Source organism: Castanea sativa, chromosome 7 (assembly GCF_040712315.1).
Source record: "Castanea sativa cultivar Marrone di Chiusa Pesio chromosome 7, ASM4071231v1".
NCBI classification, from domain to species: Eukaryota; Viridiplantae; Streptophyta; class Magnoliopsida; order Fagales; family Fagaceae; genus Castanea; species Castanea sativa.
The window spans coordinates 13615448-13627679 of NC_134019.1; the positions used below are offsets into that span (position 1 = coordinate 13615448).

General features: G+C 32.7%; 1 pseudogene; it reads right to left on the minus strand.

Moving 5' to 3' along the window:
* Positions 1 to 1242: 1242 nt before the first annotated feature.
* Positions 1243 to 3485, minus strand: LOC142644000 (AAA-ATPase At3g50940-like; annotated as a pseudogene).
* Between the last annotated feature and the right edge of the window lie 8747 nt (positions 3486 to 12232).

A 12232-nucleotide genomic window follows, 5' to 3' on the forward strand; every position in this document is an offset into this window, starting at 1 on the left:
GCACTTGGAAAAAAATGTTTACTAATTGATCCCAACTGAACCCAAGAAAGGAAGAAAAGAAAAAGATGATAAGAGATTTATTGGCCATCATGACTCAAACTAAAGTGAAAATCAATTTCAACATGCGTTGATCGAGCATGGCAACAGGAGAGGTATATTGCCCCCATTAATGTTACCCTTCATCCATTGCTTTGTTTTCAGTAACAATATTAGATTAACATTCGCATTTGGTTGTCTCCCTTGATCCCAATATGAGCCCAAGGAGTGGAGTCCATATTGAATTTGAGTAACCCATTGGCATCAGTTGTTGTAAATGGTATGCATTTCATTAGTGAAGAGCACTTCCAAAAACTATAATCCAAATGGAACATTGAAAAAGACGTGGCATGTGTTGCCTTTTTTGACATGACATCCATTGATACTGTAAAGTCTACAGACAAAAAGAATTTGAATTGTAGTCTTTACATATTTGAGTAATGCCAGTGTAAACATGAAAGAAATTAGGTTATTATATTACAAAAAACCACCAATTTTTTTTAAAAATAATTTAACTTCAGGATCATCAAACAAATAAAAGACAAAAGAAGGGAGAAGTGAAAGGGAAGTCAAATCACAACATATTATGTGATCAGTTCCTATTCTCTCAAAGTACATTTATCAAATAAGTATAACACTGATTTACGTCTTTGATTTGCATGTAGTTTTTTTCAAAGAACAGAAAATAACCTCCAAAGACTTTTATATGCTTTCTCACCAAAACATAAAATGATTAAATACTAATTAAATATGAACATTCCATGGTGGTAGGGCTGTAACTAGATGAGAGAGGGGAGGGCTGTTACACATAAAAAGAGTGAGAGTCAACATTACCAGCAATAAAAGTCAAGTGATCAGAGGCATATAGCAGCACACATAAAAAGCTTAATGCAAAATATCCATTCAACAAACATGTAGTTCTTTCTAAATCACCAAAATCTCAAACACATGCATGGTCACACAATTTGCACTAGTACATAATCAGATTCACAGCAGTGCAAACCCACACATTGACACGATGCATATTATTTCACAAAGAGAGAAAACACATAAATGAGGGGAGGAAGAAATAAGGATCACCACCAGCAGGAAGTCACTCATGGTCACCCAGATGAAAAACTTAAATGCGATTTGACAAGAGCTAGAATGGCTTGGGAACATTACTAATTCCTTGAGAACGCGAACCATCTCTTTTGAAATTACCCATCAGTTATGATTCTTTTGGTTATTTACTTGCACTGCCTCTGCAGCCTTTGCATCCTCGAGTGTTTTTTGCTTGAAAAGTTTAACAAGTCCTTCACCATCGACATCAACATCAACATAAGTATGATCAATCTTCAAAAGTTGCTCCGCCTCTGCAGCGTTTGCATTCTTATGTTTTTCCTGCTTGAGAAATTTCACAAATCCTTCAACATCAACATCTGTATTATCATCACTCTTCAGAAGTTCCTTCAACTCTGCAACCTTTGCTTTCTGACGTGTTTTTTGCTCGAGAAATTTGACGAGTCCTCCGAGAACAACATCAGTACCACCACTCTTTAAAAGTTCCTCTGCAATTTCAGCTGGGGTAACCTCTACATTCTCCAACAATCCTTCAATCTCTCTATAGAGTTGGTGGTCAGCCTCGATATTAAGATAATTAGAAGCCAAAATCTTGAACCCATCCATGGTGCAATATGACATGTGCACGTGCACATCCATGCGGCCTGGGCGCAATATAGCAGGATCAAGCCGGTCCTTATGATTGGTGGTGAACACAATAATTCGTTGATCTCCACCATAATCCATCCATTATGTTCAATAAACCCGATTGTGTGAACTGAAAAAATAACTAAATACTATTAAATAAAATAATTAGATAATGTCATTTGTGTCAGCTAGGATGATGATTGTAATGGTTGTTGACATAGTGCATAGCATATGTACTCATTAAAAGTTATGATCAATACACAAAACTCTAACTTCCAGGGGTTTAAGAGATATGATTGGTATGCAATTTTTATTCCCATTTCTATTCTATTTTTCTGTTAAAATATACTACTAATTCGATTCTCAGACTCAAACCCAACAAAACATGCATCCAATAGTAGGAAAAATTTTCTACCAGGATAAAAACTAATTAGACTCATTGAACTAAATATCTCGTTAAAATTATAGCCAAGTCTAACAAAAAGACGCTCACACACTTAGAATCATTATAACAATTTTTTGTATTGAAAAAATACTTTATATTGAAACTCATTGTACTCATTTATTGTCCATTTCAATCTAATAAACATCAAATGTAAGACTGAATATACACCCAACTAAATCCATTCGCAGAAAAACTGTCTGAAGGGTATAATAGTTGACTATATATATATACATATATTGGAGTAATTGCAACTAAATTTTATGAGAATAAAGAATGCTAACCGTGTAATTCTTCTTCTCTTTATCATAGAACTTTGTACAACAATCTACATCCTCGATTACCAGTATTGAGCGATCAGTTGTTGAGAGCAATATACTTCTCAAGTCTTCATTTGAAAGCACAGCGGAAAGGTTCAAATCATAGATGTTAAACTTGAGGTAATTAGCCATGGCAGCAATCAAGCTTGTTTTACCAGTATCCGGTGGGCCATAAAGCAAATACCCTCGCTTCCATGACTTGCCAACTTTCTTATATAAATCCTTCCCTCCAAGAAACCTGTCCAAATCATCCTTGAGCATCTCCTTCTGCTCTGGGTTTATTGCCAACTTCTCAAACGTAGCTGAATGTTCAAGATTAACATAACTCCAATTTACATTACGATCACGATCTCGTTCATAATATTGATGACTACGAAGTTTTTCTTTACAGGTATAAATCTTTACCAACTTTTCTTCTTTTTGAATTCTCTCATAACGGTCTACTATATCTTCTAAATAAGAGCCTAGCACATCCATTTCGTATCCCTTGTCAAAGGAAACTCAAAATATTTCTTAGTAGCACTGTAATGAAACTCTCCTTTTTCTGTACGTAACTTCCATTTGAGTTTAATTCCTCTAAAGTAGTCAATAACCTCTACATCCTTCATGATATCAATGACTGATTCCGTTTGCCTATCTTCTTTGCTTACCTTGAAGCGTTTTGGTTTTGTTGAATCAGAAATCAGGGTATGTAGGTGGGCTTGGGCAGCTTCATAGATTTGGTTGCTTTTGAGTTCACCTTTCTCTTCAATGACTACAGTGATGTGAGGCGTACAGAATCTAGCGAGCCACATGTTAAAGGTGGAGACGAGATAATTGCTGACTGCGTAAGGTATGCGTTCTTTTACAAAGGGACTTAGTACAATCACAACAGCGGCAGTGAAAAATGGTACCAATGGTTTAAGCATCTCCATGAAACTAAACATGGTTTGAGGGTATGGGTGTTCACCAATCACCTCTTCCAAAATCCTGTAAAAATGAGAAGAGTGTGGTCAATGATACAACTTTTTTATGGCTGGAGGGCTGCAATATAGGAGTTTGGACACCAAGTATTTCTTGGTTTTGTTTATGCAATCTGGTTAAAATTATGAAAGTTTTGAGTCACTTCACGAAGAGGACATCTGCCATAAGTTTGTTGGGATAAATCACCATCTATATATGTAAATAAAATTCAAATATAACCTGAAGCAAAAAGTTAAATAAATAATCACGCACGAGTAGCAAAAAAATTAATCACACAAGATTGAAAACCCTCTAATTAATATATATGGAACAATTTCTATTTCTATTAACTATATAAAAAGCACCAACGCCCCTACAATACACATTTGGTTTATTAAGTCTTTTCTTTTTCTTTTTTTTCTTAGTTTTGAACCATTGCTACAGTACGTGCCAATTTGGTTTGTTTAATTGGCACGGTAGGTACAGTGCTTTGGTTTCAACCTCTGCACTGTTGCTGCTTTCTTTTCTTTTTCTTTTTTCTCTCTGCTTTCTTTTTTCAGCGTGATATCGTACTGTCCACTTTTTTTTTTCTTATATATATATAAAGCTGTTAATTAATCCAATAAATTGTCACAATATTTTTGCAATTATTGATATGTTAATTCCTTATAGGTTAAAATAAAATATCATACTAGAATCATCCACAACTAAAACTAAAGGTATTATGAAAAAAGAAATACTACATCTACAACATTTTTCGTAACACTTTCACAACATTGTTCATTAGGCTTTTTTTTTTTTTTTTTTCACAAGCCACAATATGCCAATTTTGATTGTGTTGTTCTTATAATATTTTCACAATTATTGACAATTTGCACTATTCATTGACCCTTTTTTTTTTCACAATAAGCTGGTTTTACTTGTGCTTTTAAATATTATATGTGCATACACAATTACACTGGCGAAACAAATTTTTACAATATTTTCATCATTATTGAGGTGTCAATTTTTTAAAGGTCAAAATAAAATAATAAAATAAGAGACTGAGACCGATCATAACTAAAAATAAATGTATTATGAAAATGTTATACCATCTTCTTCTTGTCACAATATTTTTACAATCCCGAGATCTCAGTTCTTTATAAATTAAAATAAAATAAAATAAAAAGAAATGCTATGTGCACACATTTTCACAATAATTTTGTAACAAAATTTATGTAGCAAGGTATTTTGGAAGGATAAAAAAGTTATATCAGTAGTGGGTTTAATTTAAAACCAATAGCAACTTGTCATTTATAATTTTTTTCTAAAAATGTGTATTTTTTTTAGGTGATTCTAAAAATGTTATGGATGTAGCATTTCTCTCAAATAAAATAAAAATATATCTATTCGGATCCTAAAAATAAAAGTATTATGAAATTGTTTTAATATTTTGTTGTATTCTTAGACTTCTTTTTTATTATATAAAGTCAAATTGGGTGAGCCAAAATTCAATGTACGTTTCACGCACAATTTTCTTGTCTTGTCCTTTTGTTTGTTTATTTTTTAATGCATAATTTTAAAACCAGTAATAATTTTTTAACTAAGTTTTGTTATAAAAATATTGTGGACGTAAAAATTAAATAATAAAATATCAAATTGGGACCTTCCACAGCTGGAAATAAAAAATATTACGAAAATATTATGACATTTTGTTATATTCCTAAACTTCTTTTTTGTGTGACATTTTGTTATATTCCTAGGCTTTTTTTTTTTTTGTTTAGTCAAATTTAGTAAGCCAAAACTCATTGTGTTAGGCACAATTTTCTTCAGTTGGCTTTTTATTATATTTTTAAATGCACGGTTAAAAGTGGTTAGCCTAATTTAAAACTAATAGTAATTTACTACCTAAGATTTATTATGAAAATATTGTAGACGTAAAATTACTCTAAAATAAAATAATAAAATATCAGACTAGGACCCACCATTGCTAAAAATAAAGATATTGTAAAAATATCGTGACTTTTTGTTGTGTTTCTAGACTTTTTTTTTTTTATTCAATTTGTTGAACAAAAATTCATTGTTTAATGCATAATTTTTTTAGGTTGATTTTTTTTTACACATTGTTTCAAGTATTTAAAAAAAAATAAAAATAAAAACACAAACATATACATACACATACACATACACATTGTTTTACACACACATACAAATTGACGAAGTAACACTTTCCTACTTTATGTTCGGGTAGTTGCATTCCTCCCTTAAACTAAAGTTGAATAATTTCATCATTTATATTTTGAAAATGAGCATATACCCCTATAGTTTCTCTCTTAGTTAAACCCTAACAAAATCTTATAATTCCTAAAATATTTTATTGTGCAATGTTTGATATACTCATACTAAATTTTAATGTCCCAAAAAATTTCTTTGTGTATTTTGAATTTTATGTGGTAGACTGGTAGTCATGCTTGGAAAGTTAGAATGATGATATATGGTGTTCTATTTGTTACCTAGAGAACACTAATTTATTATGTTTAAATCTTCTACACTTATAATTTTATCTAATAGAAACTTTAATGACATGTCTTTTGTTATTTTGTTCTTTTTTTAATTTATTTTCCTGCTTAAAAGGGTATTCATTAAAAATAAGTAAGCTAAACATTGTAGTTAGACTCATAAAATAAGATAATAAAGAATAGAATATGAATATGAATAACAAAATCTTCATTGTAGATGATTGCAAATATTTAATTTAATGAAGATTTTCAAAAAAATTGTAACATATATTATCATTCATTGCGAAAATTTAAATATTGTAGGAAGATAATGGCATTCATTATCATTCTTTGTAACATTTTTTGGTGAGTAGATATTATATTTAGTAAATAAGTTCTAAAAAATTGTCATAGTACATAGATATTCAAATATCTATTTTAAATTTAAGTACATGGCTTCATACTTTTTCAACAAAAAATAAAAAATAAAAAAATCTATATTAATTTTCTCATTAAATGGCTAACACGTACCTTGCACGTGCAACCCTCACTAGTACTATAATAAAATAGAGAATGCAGTGCTCAAGTTTATGCTCAAAACCTAAATTCACAATAAATTTGAAAAATACAATAATACCTCTAGAAACTGGTGAAACCAAGATCGCAACAAGATCTTCCATATGAACAAATCTCTGTTTTTTTTCTTTTTCTTTAGATCTTCACATAGCTTAATTTCACTCTCTGCATGTTTCTCTCTATTACACCCCACTTTATAGACCTAGCTGCGTCACTATTCCTGAGTTTTTCTCACAATGATAAGGCAATTGATGAGAAACTTTGTGTGGTTGAATAAGATTCAAATGCGTGGCTAAGAGCAAAAAATATAGTAAAAATAAATGCGTGGTTGAATAAGATTCAAATGTGTGGCTGAGTTTGGAAATTGCTATTTGCGCGTTTCACAGCGGCTGCCTTTTATTTTAGTGAGTCTAATGCACAATTCACAAAACTAACAAGTATTTTTTTTAACAAAACTAATTTTGAAACTGAGTCCTACAGTACTATTTACACATTTAAAAATTATTTTGTTACAATATTTTTAGTTTTCAGCAATAAACAATATCCAAACAAGACCATGACTTGGAATAGTGACACCAGGACAGCTCTACATAGAGTCCAACGCGGTCACAGACCATGACTTGGAAAAAAAATTATTATGTATAAATTTTTAAAAATTATGATTTTTTAATTCTTAAAAAAACTTTGTGACCACCTTAAATTTTTTTTAGGCCCAACATAATTAAATTTTGGACAAAATTTAGCAACAAGCTTGATTGTATACTAAGGCTACAACTCTATTCAATATTTTTTTTTTTATTGAATGTGAATTTTAACAAATTCACAATTTAATTACATTTTCTTCTTAAATCCTCTATACTTGCAAAAGATTAATAATTTGTTGAATCAAATAATAAATAACATCCAATTGGCATGAAATTTTGACGTGTTTTAAGAACATAAAGAACATACAATTCATCGATTAGATTTTCAAAATATGTAATAATATTAATTCATTTAGTGAGAGTGACTACAACTAAGTTTGCAACCAAATTTTGTTCTTAAACTTTGGCCTCTTAACAATATATTAGGTCCTTACAAATAAAAAGAAAGAGTCCAAAAAAAAAATTTATTTAACTAAACTTTTGAAGAGATGTAGTTTGCATCATTGATAATGAGACTATCATGTAATAATTTCAAAACAATAAAAATAGTAGAAGAAAATTGTAACAATATATTTGCGTTTTTTCCTCGTAAGAAGTTCTCTTTCTATTAAATTTTGTATATTTTAATTTTTTTAATAATCACCCTAACAAAAATTTCTAGCCGCAATGCAGTGACATGCAATTAAAAGTTAAGAAAATGAGATATAATTACTGTTTATTTTTGGTGATTATTGAACGTCCGTTTGGATATAGTTGAAAGCTGAAAACTGAAAATACCTTAGCAAAATAATTTTTAAATGTGTGAATAGTATCGTGGAACCCATTTTTAATGCAAAAATTGTTGAAAAATGAAGTTTGTGGTCCTATAAACAGTGCACAGATCCAAAGATGTAATGAAAAGGACTGAAAAGTCAACAATATATGAAACAATACCCTGAACAGTAAAATTTGTCCCCCTCACGAGTGCAGCAGCAGAAGAAAAAAAAATAAAAAATAGAAGAAAACGTGAACGCGAAAATGCTCAGCTAAACGTGTAATCCAAACAGGTACTGAGAAGTTTCACATAATTAAGAAATGAGAATTCGTATAGGGTGACCACAAAGTTGACGCTATTTTAGGAAGAGTGTAAAAACTGGGAAGTTTAAGAAATAACAGAGAAACTTCAGGTAGTTTTGAGTCACATTCAAATGAAATGCGAAGCCAAGAGCAAAATAATATTTGACCTAATTATTGGGTCTGGCTCCCCTCCAGTCTAGAAGTCTCCCGTTCTCTCTCATTTTAAAACTGATGGACATGTGACAAAAACAAAATCCATAGGTTACAAAGAAGCCACCCCCAATACAACTTTTTTTCTCACATAAAAAGTTTGTCCACCCTCTTTCTTTCTCTCTCCCAAAAAGCCTTTCTTCTCTTCTTTGCCTCTCTCTTCTTCTTCATCACCATTGCCATCTGAGCATCATAAGCACCGAAATCAAAGCTTGTCGGAGAAGAAGTGTAAAACAAGACAATAGATTAGGAAATTAAAAAGAGCAAAAGATCTTTTTAACATAAATAATACCCACTGCCAATGTTGCCACAATCAGTCATAACATTAACATCTAATTGAAAAGAACAATTCAAAAGATTTAATTACAAAATCAAAATTTTCCACTACCAAAAAAGAAATAAGAAATACAATTTGATCAGAGAGAAGAAACTATAAAAAATAAATAAATAAATAAATAAAAAAACCTAAAATGGACAAGAAGTGAGTCTGTGCTTGGGGAATTTATATCATTCTTGACAAGGACTTGACACCATTGGCTTCCGTCCAAGAGAAGGTGGAGTTAAAGACAACAATGGCAAACTGCAAACCTTCCTCCCTCTCACCGTAAGTATAGCTAGCTTGGCTTCCCATAAAGTCACAAAGATCTTTTGCTCTTTTTAATTTCCTAATCCACTATCTTGTTTTACCCTTCTTCTCTCGCAAGCTCTGATTTCAGTGCCTATGATGCTCAGGTGGTGGTGGTGGTGGTGGTGGTGATAGAGAAGAAGAGAGGCAAAGAAGAGAAGAAAGGCTTGTTGGACCTGGGAGAGAGAGAGAAAGAGGGTGGCAAAGAAGAGAGGCGCATTGATATGGGCACAAATCCAGTCTAGGCTGGACTAGTTAGCAAGGAAGACGACTGGTACAGAGACAGACACGGCGTTTTGTGTCGGCTTGAATACCGGCCGTTCTAGGGATAAGTACAGGGTTTCGGCCGAAATTTGATACCGGGCCGGAACAAAAAGCTGTCGATCTTAACGCAGGCAGTAACCCAAAAACACTGTCGATTAACATTCAACGTTCTCCTCTTCACACCGATCTGGGGAATCTTCATCTTGGCCTCACAGTGGTCTACCAGTGAACGGCGGCACCGGCGTTCATTGTAGCAGTAAAACATGGTTGAATGCTTGATTTGAGAGAGAGATCAGATCTGAAAATGTGGGTTGACTGATGGAAAGAGAAATAGTCTCTCATGTTAGAGAGAAATCTGAAAATAGGTGGTGGTAAACTGGGAACAGAAATAAATGTTGGAAAAATAGCATTCATCTTTTAGGGCTTGTTTCGTTTTAAAAAAATGTCACTCATCACTCAGTTTTCATCAATTTTCATCACCCATCACTCATTACTCATCACTCAAACTCTATTTTTTCACTCACTCAAAATAAAACATGTTTGGTTTCATTTCTTGTTCTATGTAACTCAAAATTTTGCAATAATGGTGGGACCCATTTACTGTACTAGGTCAGACGGATAGTTGCCTACCCACATAAGTTCTCTCTACTCTTCTTTTTCTTTTTTCCTCTCTTCACTTCTCTGCCTTTACTCTCCCCTAAGACCTAAAAATTTTGCCTCTCTTCCCCGCCCCTCTCCTCTCTTTCACTCACTGAATCCAACACTTCTCTCTCCCACATTCCTCAAATCAGAAGGAACAAAGAAATGAGAAGCTCCCTCGCCTCATCAGGACTGTCCAACTCCGGCCATGAGAAGCTCCTTCGCCATTGATCTCCCCTGTACTCTTCTCCCTTTAATTTTCTTTCTTTCTTTTCATTTCCTTTTTTTTTTTAGATCAGCGTGTTGGTGTGTAGGTATAGATCGGTTTGTTGGGATTTATGGGTTAGATCGGTTTTCTGGGTTTCATGGGTCAGATCGGTGTGTGGTTTGTGGCTAGTTGTGGCTTGTGGGTTGTGGCCTATGATGTGTTGGTTGTGGCCTGTGATGGGTGTTGTGGATGACTGTTGTTAAGGTGGGTTTGTAGTGGTGATAATTATTTTATTTTATTTTAATTTGAGTTGTAGTGGGCTGGTTGTGGTTGCAGCAGTGGGTTGTGGGTCATTGTGATTGGGTTGGTTGTGCTAATGGAGTTGGCTGGGTTTAGGGTTGCTAGGTGTGTGTTTGGCTGATTTGGGGTTGCTGGGTTTAGGGTTGTTGGGTTCGGTGGTGGAGCTAGCTCACTGGGGATGAATAGGGAAGTGAAAATGAGAAAAGGAGCTCCAACGGTAATAACTCTCAGCTTGTTCCGAATATGACAATGCATTGGCAAAGGGGCCCACAACTTCATCTAATTTACCGACTTGCCACTGAAACTCAATTTTTGAGTTTTGAAAACAAGTGAAACCTGTTTTCAGTTTTGGTCACTCATCATCCATTTTACTGAGTCATGAGTGATGAAAACCATGATTCAAAACTAATCCAAACAAGTGTTGAGCGGTGGGACCCACACACTTTGGATGATGAAAATAGAAAACTGAGTGATATCACTCAAAACTCTCTTCATCCAAACAAGCTCTTAGTCTCACATGTTAGAGAGAAATCTGAAAATAGGTGGTGGAAAACTGGGAACAGAAATAAATGTTGGAAAAATAAAGTGATGAAAATTCTTAAGTCCAATGTAGGGTAGAAAGAGATAATATATAAGTTTATATGCTCATGGGTTGGACATTAGTTAGGGCTTTAGCATATGTGGACAGCTCAAATAATAATTTTATTATTATTATTTTATTTTTGAGTTAGTATGTGCACAACAAATTTTCTTTGAATAGTGTGTATGTTCACTAACGTATATAAATTTATAGTCTCTCATTTATGAAAATTAACTTTTCAAGAAAAAAGCTCTCATAGAGAGAAAATATTTTGTGCTTTCATTTGAGCCAAAGAGAGGGAAAGAAATATAGAGTAGTTCGCAAAGTATGTACCTTGTGTGCTTCTTCTTTGTATTATAGATCATTTTATCCTAGGAGGCAGGCATCCATGAGTCTCAAAGCACCACAGATTGTATGAGGGGCAAAATCTGCTTTAAGGAAATTGTGTCAAACACAAGACTTGATCTGAATCATTCATCTTTTACGCATTTGGTCTATAAGTTGTTAATTATTTGTAGATTTCTTTTTATCTATATATATATATATATATATATATATATATATATATATATATATATATATACACACACAGCATTATTTATTACTTTTACAACCACATTTTTTTGTGTTATTGTTTATATTTCGATTCGTACGTTGTTCTGTTGATATACATCTGACGGTCTTAAAGCAGAATTCATATATATTTTAATTTATTTTTGTGATTATTGTGTGAATTGGTGTAAATTACTGTGCTATTTGATATTGACTGTGCGAGATTGGTGGACAGTCTTTTTTTCACGATATTGCTTTGGCTTTCATGTTTAATATTTTGGAGTCTATGCTTATTACAAATATATTCTTTTTCTATACTACTATTTAAAGGGTTGCCCCTGTTTGAATCGGATTTTTTTTATTATTCCAAAATACCCCTACACCCCCTAGGTTTAAGTAGAGACAAAATTAAAGGATAATCCGATAAAAATACATGTCTAACTGGCACTAAAATATTGCCTACAAAATAGTATTTCATACCCAAAAACTACTTTGAATAACTCCACTCTTCACCTCTTTTGCAACTTCAAAAACTACCCACTACCATTACTTTAAGGAAACTAAGGAACTTGCAAACTATTACTACCTCATCTATTTAATTTCTCTTTCTTATCCATTGACTATAATATTTTGATTATTTTCTATCCTCATCCTAGGCATGAAATACTCATC